The sequence below is a fragment of the Rhinolophus sinicus genome, linkage group LG09, assembly GCF_036562045.2.
Source record: "Rhinolophus sinicus isolate RSC01 linkage group LG09, ASM3656204v1, whole genome shotgun sequence".
Lineage (NCBI taxonomy): Eukaryota > Metazoa > Chordata > Mammalia > Chiroptera > Rhinolophidae > Rhinolophus > Rhinolophus sinicus.
Genome location: NC_133758.1, coordinates 43,657,174 through 43,676,698, shown reverse-complemented (window position 1 = coordinate 43,676,698; position 19,525 = coordinate 43,657,174). Strand labels below are relative to the sequence as shown.

The 19,525-nt window shown below is 35.3% G+C and overlaps 1 pseudogene; it reads right to left on the bottom strand.

Annotated features, from left to right (window-relative positions):
- Window positions 1–2,332: 2,332 nt before the first annotated feature.
- Window positions 2,333–19,236, bottom strand: LOC109433837 (growth hormone-inducible transmembrane protein; annotated as a pseudogene).
- Between the last annotated feature and the right edge of the window lie 289 nt (window positions 19,237–19,525).

Here is a 19,525-nt window from a genome sequence, read left to right as displayed (position 1 = left end):
TACATACACACTCAGATGGGATGAGCATATGGGAGCACATGTGTGCGCACACACATAGAGTATCAACCTTTTTAAAGATAATGGAGAAAATTTAGATATCCCTAGAGAAAAAGAAGTACTCTTTACGCTTGGGATTCACTTTCAGGTTTGAAGAGAAAGATTGACTTTCCAAATTATGTTTTGCTTTCACAAATATTTACTTTCCCCAAGCACACAACTAGCAAAACAATAAAATCATGTCAGACAGCAGGAAGAAGACAGTTTAAACATTTAAAATGGACTATAAACTCTAGCGTGGCAGGGAAAAACAATCTTCACTGTTGTATCTATCCCCTATATCTAGCACAGTGACAGGCACATATGTCATTAAACATTTTAGTAAATAAACAATGAAGAATAAATCCCCAAGTGAACCTCAATATAATTTTGAGCAAGAAAGTACTATCAGCTCCACTACCCTGAGTCAATATTAAATATTCTTCTTTCTATGTCTCACTTATTTCACTTAGAATAATGCCCTCTAAGTTTATCCATGTTGTCACAAATGACAAGATGTTCTTTTTCATGGCTGAATAATATTCCACCATGGCTGAATAACATCCATTATATATAATGGAATATTATTATATAACATATAATATATATGTATAATTGTATTATATTAGTATAATTATATTATATATAATTAATATAATATATTAATAAAATATAATAATTTTTTTCTGGCTAGACCTTTATTATTTCAAAAATAAGCATCCTATGTAACTTGAGGAGATTAAAATAGTTATTTCTGGATTATTGTAATAAATGCTTAGCAAGAACAACAATCAACTCAATAATCATACACACTTATTTTATTCATTAGGAACTTCCAAAAATAATTCTTATCAAAAAACTTACACATGTCACAAAAGAGTTAAGTAATGGTCTATGCAGGAGAGAAGGAAAATTCTGCTAGGTGACACTCTAATGAAGCATTCTTCCCATTAGATTTTTGATTGGTATAGTTCATGAGGAAAGAATAGCTTTGCTTTCCTTTTTTGTTGTGCTTAGTCTAAATGCAAGAAACCAAGTCTTAGGAGGAAATCTGCTTTCATAATCTCAAGTGGAAACCATACACAGCCTTTTCCAATAAAATCTTCAAAGCTTGAAGAAACGAGAAAAGTAAGCATGTATTCTGTTAAACATTTCAATAAATGTGCAAAATGTTCAGCAATTTGAACATATTTTTGTATACTTGAAAATACAGTAATTTTCATGATTTGAATATTTGATCCTGAGAAGATATTTTAAGGATATTTTGTTCTAGAAGTTTCAAAAGCAAAATTCACACACACACACACACACACAATATATAAGAAATTCTCCACGTAATTAAAATTCTAGACTGTCCGAACAATGTCAAACAATAAGAACCAAACATGATCACATCTACATTATAAAAAGCACTGAAAAGGAACAGTGGAAAATGCATCACCTATGTCTTTGTTTTAAGCTTAATACTTTTGATAAGTTCAGCACATGAATGTGAAAAGTGATGACTTGTTTCCAAACACCCAGAGCCCTTCCACTGGCTCATCACCAATTACACAAGTCCTAAGTTCTGAGTATTCAACAAAAGACTGTGAGTGATCCTTTACCTCTCTCTGTTCCCTTTACCAAACCTCTACATCACTCACCACATTACTTGTTAATATTCTGCATTCCAAAATAGATGCAGGTAAATACAAGTTTGCTAATTTTTACTTAACCAAATAAATTTAAAAATAATAAAACACTTAAATTCTTACAATACAAACTTCAGTTTTCTCATTCCTTGAAACATTTTAGAATTATTCAAACATGAGAATTGGACATATATGTGCTTATTTGGAAGAGAATTACCGTGTTTCCCCAAAAATAAGACCTAGCTGGATCATCAGCTCTAATGTGTCTTTTGGAGCAAAAATTAATATTAGGCCCAGTATTATATTATATTATATTATATTATATTATATTATATTATATTACATTATATTATATTATATTACATTATACCTGGTCTTATATTATATTAAAATAAGATTGGGTCTTATATTAATTTTTGCTCCAAAAGACACATTAGAGTTGATGGTCCAGCTAGGTCTTATTTTGGGGGAAACACAGTACTAAATTTATTCTCCAAAAGGAAAAGCAAACCTGAAGCACCACATTACTGGAACTTTTGAAACATGATGACAAGGTCTTATCTTCTAAACTGTAATGGAAGCTGCTTGAGAAAACTAATGAATACCTACTCCTATTAAACAAACAAGGTATCTAATGCATTAAAGCAGTCAGAGGCTGAGTCACTTCACTTCTTTCTATTTCTTCCAGTTGCTAGAATACTGGCAACTCACATAAATATATTTAATGTACCCACTTAGATTACCAACATCGAATTGATGGGGACATCTTTTTGAACTCCATACACTGGTACTATTTCTGCACGCTTGATTACCTTCTCCACATCGCAGGAAAGAAACATGCTGAAAAGAGCCAACTCACCTCAAAGTGCCACTGAGTACAGAGTGGCACAGCCACAGTCGTACATGGAAGAAACAGATCCCAGTGAGGATATAAAGACAAGGCCCAGGCCCACTCTCAAGGGTGCTCCCATGTTCAGAAACTTCTCACTGGGCGTATATATGGCCACAGTGGAGAGACCTCTGATCATGCCTGGTGTGTACCACACAGCTCTGATGAGAAGAGGCCTCCCTAGTATTGTCAGAGGAACCACCACTTCACCCATCTTACCAGAATATAGAAACCAAGCAAGATGATTTGGGCCTGGGCTCCAGTCATATGGTATCGATTGTACCAGCATTCCAGCTCCAATCATGGCTGCGAAGCTTGCACCAATTGTCACCCAAGAGCCTCTCATCATGAAGTTCATGAGAACAGGAGTTCTGCTCACTGCCAGGCCAGACAAACATGTTAAACCAATACTCCCTGCGTAGGGTTTCCAGACAGGAATTCCTGCCCGTTCTCGGGAATTTTTTTCACTTTCTGGTTCCAGAATCCTGAGAAAAGTTAGTCCGGATATCGGGAAAATCGGCTTTTTGAACCCAGGTGTTTGGTAGGATCAGCCGTCACTTTGTAGAAACAATTCATCATGGAGAACAGAAAACAGTTTATATCTTGGGATTTGGGAATAGGAAAGTGAAAAAAATTCCTGAGAACGGGCGGGAATTCCTGCCTGGAAACCCTACTACTAAGTACTATAGGTAGAATAAATTCTATCCTTCACACACAGAGGCCAAATTACAGCCTTTTCAATAGCTCCAACCTCATTACACATTCCCAAGCTATAGTAACACAATGTTCCAAGACTAAAAGCAGCACCTCCAGCAATAAACCATCTTCCCATCGGATCAATTTTAAATATTTTTTCCATTAATGGTTCCAATACTGCCTCCTTGAGTTTTTGGCAAGTTTTCCCATGCTGGATCCCAATTCTTGTCCTGGTGTATTCCCTGCTGTGTGTTAAGTTCATTGATTCTTGGATGGAATTCTTCACAATAGGGGAGGCCTTGGTGAAAATAGGGTGAAAAGCCCTGGAAAGTAGTGTCCAGAGACACAAAGTCTTGCGGCCAGCATGGTGATGTACCAGGTTTACCAAGTAAAATGCTCAGTCCCCAGTCACCAAACCACACAGTTCCCCTTCCTGGCCAGCGAAACGTAGATGTGTATACCTTGGCCGTCCACCCACCCCTTACTGTCTGTGTACATCACTGTATATATATTTAATATACACAATATGAATATTATATATGTATGTATATATTCACATTTTATTTATCCATTCATCTATAGACAGATACTTAGGTTATTTACATATGGGGGTGCCAAAAAATGTATACACATTTTAAGAGATGTTAACACTTTGGTCAACGTTGCTCAAGCAGTAGTTCCCCATAATCAGAAGTGTCTGGACACTGATGGTAACCACTTTGAGCACCTCTTATAATTGCAGAAGTCAAATATGACTTGTATTCATCTTTTGCTATTATATATTGATACAGTTTTTTCCTTTCTTAAAATGTGTATACATTATTTTTTGGCACCCTCTGTATTTTGGCGGTTGTGAATAATGTTGCAATGAACAGGAGAGTGCAGATATCTCTTCGAGATACAATTTCATTTCCTTTGAATATATACCCAGAAGAAGGATTGCTGGATGATATGGTAGTTCTATTTTTAATTTTTTCAGAACCTCCGTACTGTTTTTTGTAATGGCTGTAATGGCTGTACCAATTTACATTCCCACTCACAGTGCACAAGGGGTTCCCTTTCTGTATGTCTTCACCAATGTTAGTTATCTCCTGTCTTTTTTATAATAACCAGTGTAACAAGTCTAAAGTGATAACGCATTGTGATTTTAATTTGCATTTTCCTGAAGGTCAGTCACATTGAGTATCTTTTCATATACCTGCTGGTCATTTGTATGTATTCTTTGGCAAAAATAAAATGCCTATTCAGGTTCTTTGCCCAGTTTCATAAATTTTCTTTATATATTGCATTGTGTATTCATCACCCAGGGTCAGTTCTCTTTCCATCACCATATGTTTGACCCCTTTTTACCTCTTCTACTGCCCCCCTTGCCCTCTGGTAACCACTAAAATGTCGTCTGTGTCTCTGAGTTTTTGTTTCTTTCTTTGTTTGTCTTGTTCATTTGTTTAACTAGGCTATTTTTTTTGCTATAGAGTTGTATGAATTCCTTATATATTTATATATTTTAGATATTAACCCCTTATAAGACATATGGTATGCAAAATTTCCTTTGTTCTGTAGGTTGCTTTGTCATTTTATTGATGATTTCTTTTGATGTGCAAGTTTACTTTTTAGTTTGATGTAGTCCCACTTGTTTACTTTTGCTTTTATTGTTTGTGCTATTGGTGTCATATCCACCAAAAGAAAAAAATAAATTACTGTCAAGACCAATGTTTCCTATGTTTTCGTCTGTGATTTATACAATTTCAGGGCATACTTTTAAGTCTTCAATCCGTTTGAGTTGATTTTTATGTATGGTATAAGGGTCCAATTTCATTCTTTTGTGAAATAACTTATTTTCTCCCCTGGAAATATTAAGGAATTTTCTTTATCCTTATTATTATGATATTTCACCATGTTATGTCCAGGTATAATCATTCATTCAAGCAATACTCATTGAGTACCTACCTACTCTGTGTGAGAGTTACTGTGTGAGAGAGAGCAATATAGATCCAACCCATGTTCTCATAATGTCTGAACTAGAGAAAGAGGGTTTTTAAAAAGCCCATAAAAAAAGTAACTTAATTTCAAATAGCAATGAATTCTATGATGAAAATAAAACAATATAGAAAGATAATTTTAAATAAGGAGAGACTAGAGTGATCATTGAAGGCCTGTCTGGGAATTGACATTTTCATCAAAAGTCTAACTGATGAGGTGAAAATATGAAAATGCAGTAGTTTAGGAAAAGGTCAATAAGGCAAGAGTATTTTGAATAAGGGAAGAGTGATATCAGAGTTAATTCTCTTGGTAAGTAAACTTGGTTTAACTTGAAGTATTTGGGAAACCATTGAAGGACTTTAAGAGCTCAATGATCAGAATCATGCTTTAAAAATATGTTTCTTAATATTCTTTAAACTGAACATGACTAGGGGAAAACATACAACCATGCTAGAGTTTTCATTTTAAATTTACAACCATAAATTAATACTGCCCATCACTTATATAATATATCCTTGATCCATTATCTCTCCATTGTTTTAGATAACTTGCCTCTCTATCATCAAATCAATACTCCTGCCTCATTTCCATTCTCAGTTGATAACTTTTCTATTTTACCAGGAAAATTAAAAGAATCAGAAGAGTACTTCCAGAGATTTTTTTTAACCCAATATACTCACCTCTCAGGAGCTATACCCTATCCACTATCTTCTTTCCTTTATTTTTCATAGAGGAATTGCCATATACCTTCATAAAACCAATTCTTTATTTGTTAGATTCCATTTCCTTTCATCTATTCAAGGATGTCACATAGTAACTATGCCTCTTTTATATTCTCAATTTTTCTTTCTCTACTGGAACATTTCCACCAGCATATGAATATGCTGGTAAATCTCTCATCTTGAAAACCTTCTCTTGACTCCACTTCCTCCACCATCTGCCACTCCATTTTTCTGCGTCCATTTGCAGTAAAGTCCCCCAAAATATTTGCCTGGCTTACTTCAATACTGTTTCTAGTCACTCTTAAATCCATTGTAATCATATATTCACCTCCTCACCACCACCATTCTGAAACCACCCATTTCAAGGTAATCCATGATGTTCACTTTTTAAATCCAGTGTCAGTTCTCAGTTTTCAGCTGCATCTGACATGGTTGATTATTTTCTCCTCCTTGATACTCTTTCTTTGTTTGACCTCAAGGACACCACTCTTGGTGTTCTTCCTACCTCACTGATCTCTCCTCAGTTTCTTTGCATTTTCTCCTCTTCTTTCTGACATCTTAATGTTAGAATATTCCAGAGCTCAGTATTTGGCTATCATTTTTTTTCTCCATTGGTGATGTCATCCAGTCTCATAACTTTAGATGTCATTGATATGTCAACCTATCCAAATTTAATTCTATAGATGAGACCTACCTCCTAAAGTCCAGACTCATATCATTTCCAGCTTCTCACTTGATATTTCAGGTTGGGTGTCTAAGATACACCTCAAATTTAAATATCCAAAACTGAATTTGTGATATTCTATGAAAACCTACACGCTTCTCAATAGTCCCTTCTCGGCTGATGATCATTCCACCTTCCCAGGTGTTTAGACGAAATCCTTATGTTCATCTTTGACTTCTCTTATTTCTCACCCAGTATTTAGTTTGTCATCAAAATTTATACACAAGCCCATTCCGTCTTATCACCTCCAGTGCTATCACCCTAGACTGACCACCATTATTTTTGTGAAATTTTACTGCAATAGCTTCCAAACTAGCGTTTTGTTTTGTTTTGCTTCCAGGCTTGCCTTCCTGTGGCACTATAGCAGATAGATTTATGTTTTTTAAATGGTAAGTCAGATCACATTCCTCTTTTACCCAATCTCCTTCACTAATTCTCCTTCCCCTTGAGTCTAGCCCCATGACCTCTTTCTTTGACTTCATCTTCTATCAGACTCAACCTTCACTCACTCTACTTTCATTATACTAGCCTACTTACTGTTCCTCAAATATGCCAGACATGTGAGAACTTTGGAGTTTTGCACTGAGTTTTGCTCTTTTCCCCAAATGCTTTTTCCCACCTGCTAAGCCCTCCAATTTATTTAGTGTTTGCCTTAGTAACTCTTTTTCAGGATTGCCTACTCTGACCATTCTACTTAAAATTATTACACTCACTTCTAAACATTATTGTTTTCCCTTAACCTGTTGTATTTTTACTATTTAATTTTTAAGTAATTTGCTAAATTATTTATTTCCTCATTATGTTTATTTACTATAATCCCCCACTTGAACATAAATTCAATGAGGGCAAGAATGTTTGTCTGCTTTATTCACTTTTGATCCCCACCAATGATCTCCACCAACTACGAACAGACCTGGTGCACAACAGAACAGCAAACAATGCTATAGTATATTATTTCAATAACTATTGAATTAAGTTTAGCAATAAACTCAAGTAGCAAATAAATCCTTAATGGGTTCCATAGACATGCAATTTTCTTAATCAGTTTCCCTTAGATTCTTCAAATTAAATTTAAAAGGATAATCTACTGATATATTTTTTCCAAATGACGTTATAATCATGTTAATAACATGGAACTTAATTTTATCATAATCATTATTATTACTATTATTGATAAAGGTGGCAGTTAAGCATTTATTTTTGAGGGTGAAAAATTCAAACAAGGGTGTTTTCTAATGGTAAGAAAACCAACAACTCATTTACTTGTTGATGTAGAGTAGGCACAGATGAGAGTATCAGGACCAACCAGTACTCCTAATTTAATTCTTCATTTGTTATACAGTATTCAGGGTGTACTGCTGTTTCTAAGACAGCTAAGGGGTTGTGAATCAAATCTGGTAATCTCATTCTTTGCATGTACAGGCACGTTTCAGTAACAGAGGGAAAGTCAGCCTAAATGAATCTATTGATCCTTTTCAAAATTCGACTACAAACCAATTTAGAATCAGATATATTAGATGTCAAGTGCAGCAGTTGTAGCAAGATCAGTGACATAATTAAGAACATTGTTGAGTATTAGAAGGAAAATGAGAGGGTATTTTTTCCCTGTTAAACAGTAAGAAACACTAGTTGAATACCAATTTATTGGTTGCCTGTAAAAGTACAAGTCACATTAATATTTAAATCACTTAATGGTCTTTAAATTCTGCATATTTGGCACTGAAACTGTCTGAAAGATTACATAATAAAGTACTCCCAAGGAAATCTTCCTTAAAAACTTTTTATTTAGTGATGGTACTCACACTATCTTTCATAATATATCACTCTTATTTTTCACCACCTTTCTAAATAAAATCTCAACTTAAACATTTCCTCTGAGAAAACATAAAAAGTACAAGAAAACTACACCCTACTAAATTGGTATTTATGAAACCAACTCATTAGAGAAAAAAGAAGTAGTTTAGGTGACCAAATTGACGACAAATAACATAGCCTTCTTTGCTTACACTCACCCAACAGTCAGCTTCACATACAGAAACAGATGTGTTTTCAATTACTTGCATCTCAACCATTCACTATTTTATCTTATTCCAGTGCACTATAAGCTATCTCACAATTCAAAATTCCTCCATAAAAAGACCATTAAACTATTATTTGAATTTCTGCTTTTACTTACAAGTTAGTCTCTATTTTTTTCTAAATGTATCACCCTTTCTAGGCAGATTGCACTAACAATTGTCAACCTAACATCTACCATACAAATCTCTAATTCTATGTCCTTCAATTTCTTACTCTTTCTTTATCAGCCAATTCTCAGGTAGAGCAGTCTATGCTTGCCATCTCATCTATTTCCTCTCTTCTCTTTTATTCCCTTCTTAACCCTCCTTTAAAATTGCTATAATGGTGGTCACTCTTCATTTGATTACCCAAAGAAGACCTTGCTCTCTCTGCTACATTATGTGTACACTGTTGACCCCCCACTCTTAAAGTCTCCACTCGCTTGGCTTCCATGCCCTTGATCTTGCACTTTTACTTATTCCAGGTCAATTCTTGCCTTCTTTCACAGACTCTTCCTCAGATGTTCACCAATGGGATATAAGAAAATTGGTGTAGGATACTTCCAGGAACATCCTTAAAGGAAAAGGATGTGTTCATCCACCTCTTCTCACTGGATAGAATGTAGATGTGATATCTGGAGGTGAAGGACCTATCTTGGCCATTGAGGTTTGTCCATGTGTTGAGGATAGAAGATTAACGAGATAGGAGTCATTAGTAATAATGTAGCTGCTTTACCAGTCCTTGTATTAATCATGTTATAAATTTTATGATATTTTGACATCTTAGGGGGTCTTGCTGGCTGAGAAGACTGCCCCTCTCAGGCTAGCTAATTCTTAGAGATAATAAACAACTTGCCTGCTAACACATATTTCATCTACAAACCAACCAGTACTGAGCCCACTTCCCAAACCACCATGTTAACTAACTCTCACACACCAAACCAATATATCTCCTGCCCCAAAACTCAAATCAACCCAGGGCCAGACACCAAACAACTAAGGACATGTCTTATTCCCCAAAGCCCATCAGAATTATTCAAACTAGCCAATCCTAAACATGCCTTCCCCACAGAAACCCCAATGAAAGCTGTGATCTATGCTTTCCTCTGCTTCCTTCTTCGGCCTCCTGACCAACTCTGGTGCTTTCCCCATGTCGCTCTGCATAGCATGCCATGTCTGTAATTTCTAGTGGAACTATGAGTAACAATGAACTTTAATTCAACGGCATTGACCTCTCCTGATTGTCATTGAATCACCTTTATAAATCAATAGTCAGGTACAAATCAGCCCTGGACTTTTTTATCTCTAAACTTTATTGACATGAGAAAGATACAACTTCTGCCTTGTTTAAATTACTGCGATTTTCATTTCAATATTTACATATTGACATTTATAGTCTAATATTGTAACATAGACATGTATCACTGGTATATTCCCTTCAAGTAGAGTATTTTCAAATTTTGCTCATTATTCTGTCTCTCTCAAACTTGCTGTTGTCCTATTCTTTCTTTTTCAGATAATATTACCATGATGTAAGCATAGTCATTTAAATCAGAAACCCAAGAATCATCCTAAATTCCTTCTCCACTTGTATGCCCTACATTCAACAAATATCCAATGCTTTTACATTTTATCCACCCTCCTTAATATTTCTTGCTGTATCTTAAATGTCCTTTGGATATTAACTGTCTCTGACTTGCACTTCTGCCCTGTACTAATAGACAATGCTTAAAATAACTTATACATTATTTATTATGGTCTAAGAGCCTTATGCCTCATCTTACTCTTCTACCTTTACAATTTCACCTTTTCCTACTATTTTCTTCCCTACTTACCCTCTAGGTACAATACTCTCCTTTCTGTTTCTTAAAGATATTGATTTTATTCCCATCTCAGAGCCTTTACACTGGGTGTTCATTCTGCTTGAAGGACTAATCCTTTCTCCAAGCCTTTCACATTAACCATTATGGCCAGGACAGGAGACGACATTTTCAAGAGCTTCAACTATTATATTTGGCCATTATTCCATAGACAGAATAAATAAGAACACAAGATCAGGGGCATGGAACCCAAGAAAGTGGAGACATTAAGAAAGAAGTGAGAGGTCAGGGTGTATAATGTAGCAAAAAGAGCCCTTTCTATTATAATGGTCATTATACCATAGACAGACATATACAAGTCAAAAGTTCCTTCCAGTTGCTAATTGTATATCTCTGAACTATAAATTCAAGATGTGAGGAAATAACTACAAATGGGTCCAAAGACCAGTAGAGTATGCTTTGAAATGAACCTGGGCCAAGATCACAGTCTACCTGGAAGACCATGATGTTTTAGGCCCCCTAGTACCAATGTCAATTCAGACACCAGTTCTATTTACTTATCACAAAGTTATTCTGGAAAATGGCATCAGGTCTTTTTAAGGGTGGATCAAAGTATTTATTTTATATACTTCTAATGGCATTGCCAGATTCTTCTTTAAGGGGTTCCCAACTAACCTACAATCAATACGCTCTGGGTCGATGAACTTAGATCTGAAAATTCAATGAAAGATCACAATTTTCCATTGCAATACTTAACATCAAATTTCTACGGGTCAGCTCTTTAAAAAAATTGTACACAAAAAGATTCACCCTAGTTATCTCTAGTGTTTAATTGTTTAATGTTATTTAATAAGTATAGAGTTTCAATTTGGGTTGATGAAAATGTTTTGGAGGTGGATGGTGGTGATCATTGCACAATAATCTTAATGACACAGAACTAACATTTAAATATAATTAAAATGGTAAATTTTACATCATGTATATTTTACCATAATAAAAAAGAAACAATTCAAAACTATAATCCTGATAATTATCATTGTCCCCATACCAATTATGTACAGTAACTATGCGATATCAAGTGTTTTTTCCTTGACCTCATGGAGCATAGTTGTAATAACTGCTTTAAAATCTTGTCTGATACAACATTGGGTCATCTAGTGGCTGGTGTGTGTGTGTGTGTGTGTGTGTGTGTGTGTGTGTGTGTGTTTGTCCTGCTTTTCCCCTGGGAATTGGTCACATTTTTCCAATCTTTGCATTTTGAGTCATTTTTAATTATATTCTAGACATTATAAATGTTATGCTGCATAGGTACTAGGTCTTATTATAATCCTCTGGAGAATGTTAATGTTTGCATTTTAGAAGGCATTCAACCTGGTTAGATTCATAACTTAAGGTCTGTTTTGTCTTTTGTAGGGGGTAGTTCAAATTTCCATTTTGTGTTTTTTGTTGTTGTTTTTTTAATTTGTTTTGAAAAAAATGATAGAGATTTACTCAAGGGTCTTGGAGTTGGCAAACTAGGAACATAGCTAGACCAAAACTTAGCAGTGTTCCAAAGAAGAAAGAAAGTTAAAATATCTTATAGTAAAAAAATACATTCTTGAGAATTATCAGTGTTGCATTCTCAGCCTTAGGATTGGTCTAGTGCAGTTTCTTTTAAACCTTTGATACATTGGTTTGAGCCTATCTTATGCATGTGTTAGTCAGGAGACTTGTTCAGGTGATTCAAATTTCAGTTAAGCTCCTCACGCCTTGGCTGTAGTTCTTTGGTTGTGTTCCATGCATGCAGTTTAGGGGTTAGTCTGAGACTAGTTCAGGTTAATACACAGAATTAGAAGAACCATCTTCTGGCTCTCTCTCTCTCTCTCTCTCTCTCTCTCTCTCTCTCTCTCTTTCTCCCTCTCTCTCTCTCTCCTTCTCTCTCAGGAGTTCCCTCAAACTCTCTGGCCAACTGAGCCTCCATTTCCTGATGCCTCTGTTCAGAAAAATGGAATTTGTATCAGTTTTAGCTGCATGTTACACTGTTCAAATTCATGAATGGGGCCTGCCCTTGGGGTAAAACTATTAGAGGAAAAAATAAATAGTAAACAGCACTCCCAAGCACTTAACTTCTCCTAGTTGTGATCCCCTTACAAAATTTGTTCTTTAGGTTATTTTCAGAGTCTTCATGTTGTTTGCTTATTTTTTTCTGAGATTCTAAGTGTTATCAGTGAGTGAATCTGGCTGGAGCCGGCTTATATCACCATACCAGAACTGGAGGTTCCTCCCATCTTTCTGTTTGTTTCTTTGCGGATATGTCAATAAAGTCCAGCCAGGATATAAAAACCACTTCAGTTGTTTCAAACACAAGGACTGTATAAGTGGATTGTATTCACAGGTAATAGAACGTCTGAAAAGCTTACAAGATCTCAAATCAACACAGAAATGGACAACAGCTAGCTGACCCTAAGTTTGGAAGGACCATAGAATGAGATGTTGTTATCAGAGCCCAGATGTCAGGGCAGTCTGGTAGGATCTAGAATATCAGAAGATGCACTACTAGAATTATGGTAGTTGTTCACTTAGGCTTGGCACTACAGAGGAGGTCTTTCACAGCCAGAGATGTACAAGAGGCAGAGTGATTTGGAGTGGGATACCCTGGCTTCGCCCATCCTTCCCACCTTCCGATTTTCTACCAGTACCTCCCATTGACCAAAACTCCCTAGAATCCAGAGTGAAAGAAAGCCAGAGAAATAGATTTTCTTAACAGAGAGAAAATCATGATAGGAAAATAGATTTGAGTCAAACAAGCATTTGCTGGCACACTGAAGTATTCTGAAGTAAATCCCAGGCATCTGTCATTTTGCCTGTAAACATTTCACTTGAAAATTTTAAAGAGTTTTTAAAAATCAAAACATAGATAAAACAACAAATAGGATCAATTTTCTAAAAGCTTGATATTTGCCAGAAATGTAGGAATGGCTAGCATTTGAAATTATTACCACTCAAGATGTAATTCATGTCCTATAACTCCAATTATTGGTATGAGCGTGAAGAGCCAACCATTTTCCTCTCTATGTCTTGATCTCTAATCAAGGTCAAAAAGCCCAGATCAGAACCAGAAATCAGGGCTACAAAGAAATGTAACTTTGACACAAGTGGCATACTGAGTAAGATGAACAAGAACAATTTCTTCTTAACTGATATATGGTGATGGAAGGAGAATTGCCTTTGGGTGGCAAACACACAATGCAATATATAAATGATATATTACAGAATTGTACACTTCAAACCTATATGATTTTACTAACTTATGTCACCCCAATAAATTTATTTTTAAAAAATCCCAGAAAACCCCTGAAAACCTAGGATATTCAGTTCACAGGGAAATGAGCTTATACTTCTTTGGTATTATAACACCAATTTCTGGCAGAGTGCTTTTTTTTTTTTTTTTTTAACCCATAGATCTTTCATAACAAAACATTTTAGAAGAGCTGTCAATACGTGCTCTCTTGCATGCTTCAGATCTTTCTCTCTAAAGTAGAACATACTTTGAATTCTTAGGGAAAATATCAAAATGAAATTGCCAATAAAAATATTTTAGACACTTTCTTTTGAAGTTATACTCAACCAATAGTATTTTATGGTTCTATTTTCATAAGATTTTGAAATTCTCCTATTCACATTTTTCTAATTAACTATAAGTATAATACAACCCATTTGCATCCAAATCCATTTGTAAATATTAGTTTTTGTACAGGTAATTTCAACTAGGAATCAATTTTTCTGAAAAAAGAAATGAAAATGGCAAACATTATGGAAGTTTCTGTTTTCAATCTCTTCATGTTCTCTTTTATGTTTTTTTATATCCTTCAATTTAAATGTTATAAATCAGCCTATAAGTGGGACCTTAAGCTGAGACTTTGTAACTTGAGCTAAAAGTCAAATAGTTTAACTCATTTTCCCACATAACTACTTTTTTTTTAATATAAAGTAAAACAAACACAGGAGTGAAGCACTATAATTTGTTAGGGAAGAGGATAAGAATGGGGCTTGACTCAGTTAAAAGTGGTTTAATACAGAATATATTTATCTTGAGATAGAATTAGTTGGTGTAATTTTTAGACCAGTTAACTGCTGTGTAATTAAAGTTTCCAAATGTGCCAGTGGTTCTAAACTCCCCCAGCCCAGCAGCAGTGACAAAGATTCCATGTGAGATAATTTATCTCATCAGCAGTCCTTGAATTGGCTGCATAGCTATAGCACAACCTCTGTGAGGAGTATCTAAATTTCTACTTAAAGAATACATTCTCCCTTGGATGCAAAAACAAACAAAGAAACAATCAAAACCAGTTATAATGATCCAACTAAAAACAATGTACGCATCTCTTCTTACATTTTGTGTGTGTGTGTGTGTGTGTGTGTGTGTGTGTGTGTGTGTGTGTGTGTGAGACAGATCCACCTGGGTAAGCACAAATACTGTAGAAAGCACTCAGAGTTGACATTTTAACATTCCCAGGAAAATGCGTGAACTTGCTTTAGTGCCTTCACAGAAATAGTACAGCCAATATAGTGCTTTGCACAGGTGCAGTTTGTCAGTTTTATCACACATGGGAAACAGTATGATCTACTGAAAAATATTCTCTTTGGATGTAAAACTGACACCCCCAACAACAACAACAAAAATTGTGTTAATCGCAGTTGAGAAAAGTGAAAAGGTCAATAATTAACTGCAGTTTCTCCAATAAATTCTCCTGACCACACTGGGGAGGGAAGGATTGGGGAAGGAAAAAGTTGAGGGGGAAGAGCTTCAGGGGAAATGGAAAGATGAAAACAGGGAGAGAATTAAACCATGTGTTCCTTTTCTTCACAACTTTAGTTATTTTTTATTCTGATACATCCTATGAATAATTACATTACCTAGATTTCACATGGATCACATGTAGGAAATGCACAAGACTTTACAACAGAATGTTTTTATTAAAGAATCACTAAGTATACTTTTGTATTGATTATAGTAGTCAAACATGACAATATAAAAGAATCAGAGTCTAATCTTCCCCAGATACCACTACAATTTAAAGTCCTTAATCATTGTTACCAGCATCAGTAAAATTTGCTAAGTTCCTACTTAACTGACAGAACTTCAGATTTATCTTTGCTCCATGTCACTCTTTATAGAAATTTCTCCCATCTTTTAATAATACAAAGGACTTCACCTAGAAGGCAAATCAAGGCAAATAGTGTCATGCCAAGCTGCAGACCCAGGGTTTCATGGTTCGGGTCCTGAACAAAATATTTGAATAGACACTTCTCTAAAGAAGATATGAATGGATAATCAGCATATGAAAAATATACTCAATATCATTAGTCATCAAAGAAATAAAATTAAGCTCATAGTGAGATACCACTGCATCCCCAAAAGAATGACTAGAATGAAGAAAACTGACCATACCAAGGATTGACAGGATATGGAGCAGTTGGGGCTTTCATACACTGATGGTGGGAGTGCAAGATGGTATAAACACTGGGGAAAAACAAGTTTGGCCATTTGTTTTTTTTTTTTTTAATTAAAATTTATTGGGGTGACAATTGTTAGTAAAATTACATAGATTTCAGGTGTACAATTCTGTAATACATCATCTATATATTACATTGTGTGTTCACAACCCAGAGTCGAGTTTGACCATTTCTCATAAAGTGAAACATTTCTTATAGAGTGAAACCCAGAAATTTCACTCCTTGATCATTTTATCTTTGACCAAAAGAATGGAAAACATATGTTTAATATATATAGAGAGAGAGATAATTAAAATGCCCAAGAACATTTAATTGGAAATGATGCTGGGAAAAATAGAAGGCAGCAGGAAACGAGGAAGACCAAATATGAATAAGATAAATTGACTCCATAAAAGAAACCACAGGCATGAGTCTACAGGAGCTGAGCAGAGCAGTTGAGGGCAGGATATTGTGGAAGTCATTCATTCATACAGTCACCAGGAGTCAGAGCTGACTGGATGGCACCTAACACATATTCATAAAAAGGAATTCTCTTGGCTATAAAGGACAAGAAACAACTGGTACACAGATGAATGAATCACAAAACATTATGCTGAGTGAAAGAAGCCAGACACAAAGGAGTCCATAGTGTATGATTCCATTTATATGACACTATAAAACAGGAAAATTGAAACTATAATGTCAGAAAGCAAATCAGCCAGTGCCAGGGGCAAGGGAAGTGTTAGGGATTAACTTCAAAAGAGCATGAGGGAAATTTGGGGGTAATGAAATGTTTATTCTGATTGGTTTTGTGGTTGCATGTACACATGTGTCCAAACTCATCAAAACTGTGGGTTTAGCTTATTGTATGGAAATTACACTACCCTCATAAGACCATATTTTCAGAATCATATATTGTATCTTTCTTTAATAATTTTGACTATTTGTCACCATTTGTTGTGCACATATTATATCATCTCATATAACCTTCACAAAACATACCTAAATAGTTATCATTATTGCTATCACCTCAAAGATGAGGAAATGGGGATCAAAAACATTAATAGATTAGTCTTAGATGAAATACCTAATAAGTTGCTGCTATATTTATTGAACTTAATTCTCTCAGAACCACCATTTCACATTATCTCCTTACAGTCCCTTAGGGTTTATTTTAACCGGTATGTACAACATGGCACTAGTTTCTGTTTTATATTACTGTATTGATATTTTATTTTAGAGGTTGATATAAAAGCTCTCACCCATGACTTCCTTTAAAGTGGAAGAATTTAGTGCAATTATCCTTATCTCGACTTTTTTATTACTTCTGTATTATCTTCTAATTTTTGTGTCTAAACTAAACATTTATAATAAAGTTACAATTTAGGTTAAATTACTTTAATTCTGTATGAACTATCTGAAAATAAAATGCCGTGTGATTTTGTGCCATCTTAATTACCTATATCCTCCAAATAATAGTTGGTCCTGCTTGTTACATCGAATTAAGAATATTATGAATTTTCTTCTGGTCCCTCAGTAATCAATTCTTTTATCATTTATGCTCATAATATTGAAAACACTCTTCCACACAGAAAGACTTATTTGGTTAGAGCTAGAGTCTATTGTCACATTTGCACATGGCTTCCTTTCAGTTTTCTCTTTAGTCCTCCTAATCATTCATTTGAAACTTTTTAGTTCATTCTACTATGGTGAATATCTGCTGATACCTACTAACTTATTAAGGCACTGTAAAATACCACATTTTATTAACTATGTTTTGTTCTATCAAGGGCCAAGTTTACTTATATTTTACTCTCTTGGAAAAAAAAACCTTTATACCAAGAACTCCTATAAAAATCTCATATAGTAAGCCAGAGTTTTAGTAACTTTTAAAAAGTTATAAAAAATTCGGAATTGTGTTAAGTGAAAACACTTGGAAATTTGACAATTGAGTAGGAATCAGAATGTTAAACTTTAAAGAGATTCTCTTCCACTGTCTCCTTAACAGGTCTTAAATAGCAAACTTAGTTCTTTCTAAATATTTTCAGATTCAATGTATCATCTTTACATAATGAGCTCTAAGTAATTATCGCAACACAGACAAGTCATTATAATTGATTTCTGTTAACAAATACATTTGAAACCCTCACATCACACAAGGTTAACACCAATAGTAGGAAGTTTCCTATATAGTTAAATGTATGAATGTTATTTGTGTACTTTTTTCAACACTAGCCAGCAAGCAACTCAGTCTATATTTGCCTTGACTTATTTCTTCAGGGAAAGCATGCTCCCGTTCAAACACTACAATCTCAGGTGGTATAAGACAAAGAAGCTGGGGAGACCTTCTGAATTCCTGAGGAACCATAGTCAGAGTCCCTGTCATGATGCTACCCAAGAAGCCCCATTCACCTTTATGTCCAAGCTTCTGGAGCAGTTGGGTGATGCTGTCTTTATTCACAACAGATGCTACAGAATCACTAGGGTGAAAGACAATAGCACCCCAGTTAAAGAACCTGCTTCAAATTCTACAACCAGCTATTCTGTCTTTGAACATTATTTCAAGGCTTAAAAGTCAGCAAATGTCTACAATATTTCAATAGTATATCCTAAGCAGGCAACTTCATTCTGGTCCGTATATATCGATCTCATTCATGAGAAACCATCTAATTCCTTCTTTATCCTTTTTGGAAGCAGCATCTCTAAGAACATCAGCATTTCCTCACTTGGTTTGAAATCCCACCTTAGCAGCTTCCACTGGAGGCCGGGCAAAGTCAGTAAAAACTTCAGCACTGATAGAGGAAGCAAAATAAAATAATGTGCATCAGAGATACATATCCTCTCCAAACACGCATTTTTTTGTGTGTGTCTACAAAGGCTTTTAAAAATCAAATTTGCCAAGTCCCTGCTTAGAGCCCACCCATTAGGCAAATTCTTAACACTATCTTATTCATCATAACTAAAAAGGTATTAAATATGCCCTTGCACATTGGACAACTTACCTGCAAATGGCATTTCACTAAAGCCAGATATACAATGAGGTGTGTCATGGCACGATTTAAAACCCAACACAGTAATTGAAACTTCATGGTGGAGACATATTCACAAATATATTCTTCCAGAATGTCAAGATAAGGCTCCACAGCCTGGACCATCTCCTCACTAAGCTTACACTCAGTTGCTCTGTCCGGCAGCCTGTGGCTCATGACTAATTTTATTTTACTTTGTGATTGCATTGTCCCCTTGGGAAAGCAGTTTGGGTCAGTTTGGAGTGAGAACCGGGAGATGGGTCCATCAGACTTACATAATTAGAATGTCATTCCTCTCTGATCTAAGTATTTCCTCCTCCCCAAACTAACCCTGTCCTTCCAGCCAGAATCCTCTATTCTCTCACCCTGGCTTATCCCCAACCTCACAGCCTTGCCCAACAGATAGCCCACCCCACATTACTGCTCGTCTTCTTCTTAGTCCCTCTCACTGAGGCCCAGATGTACA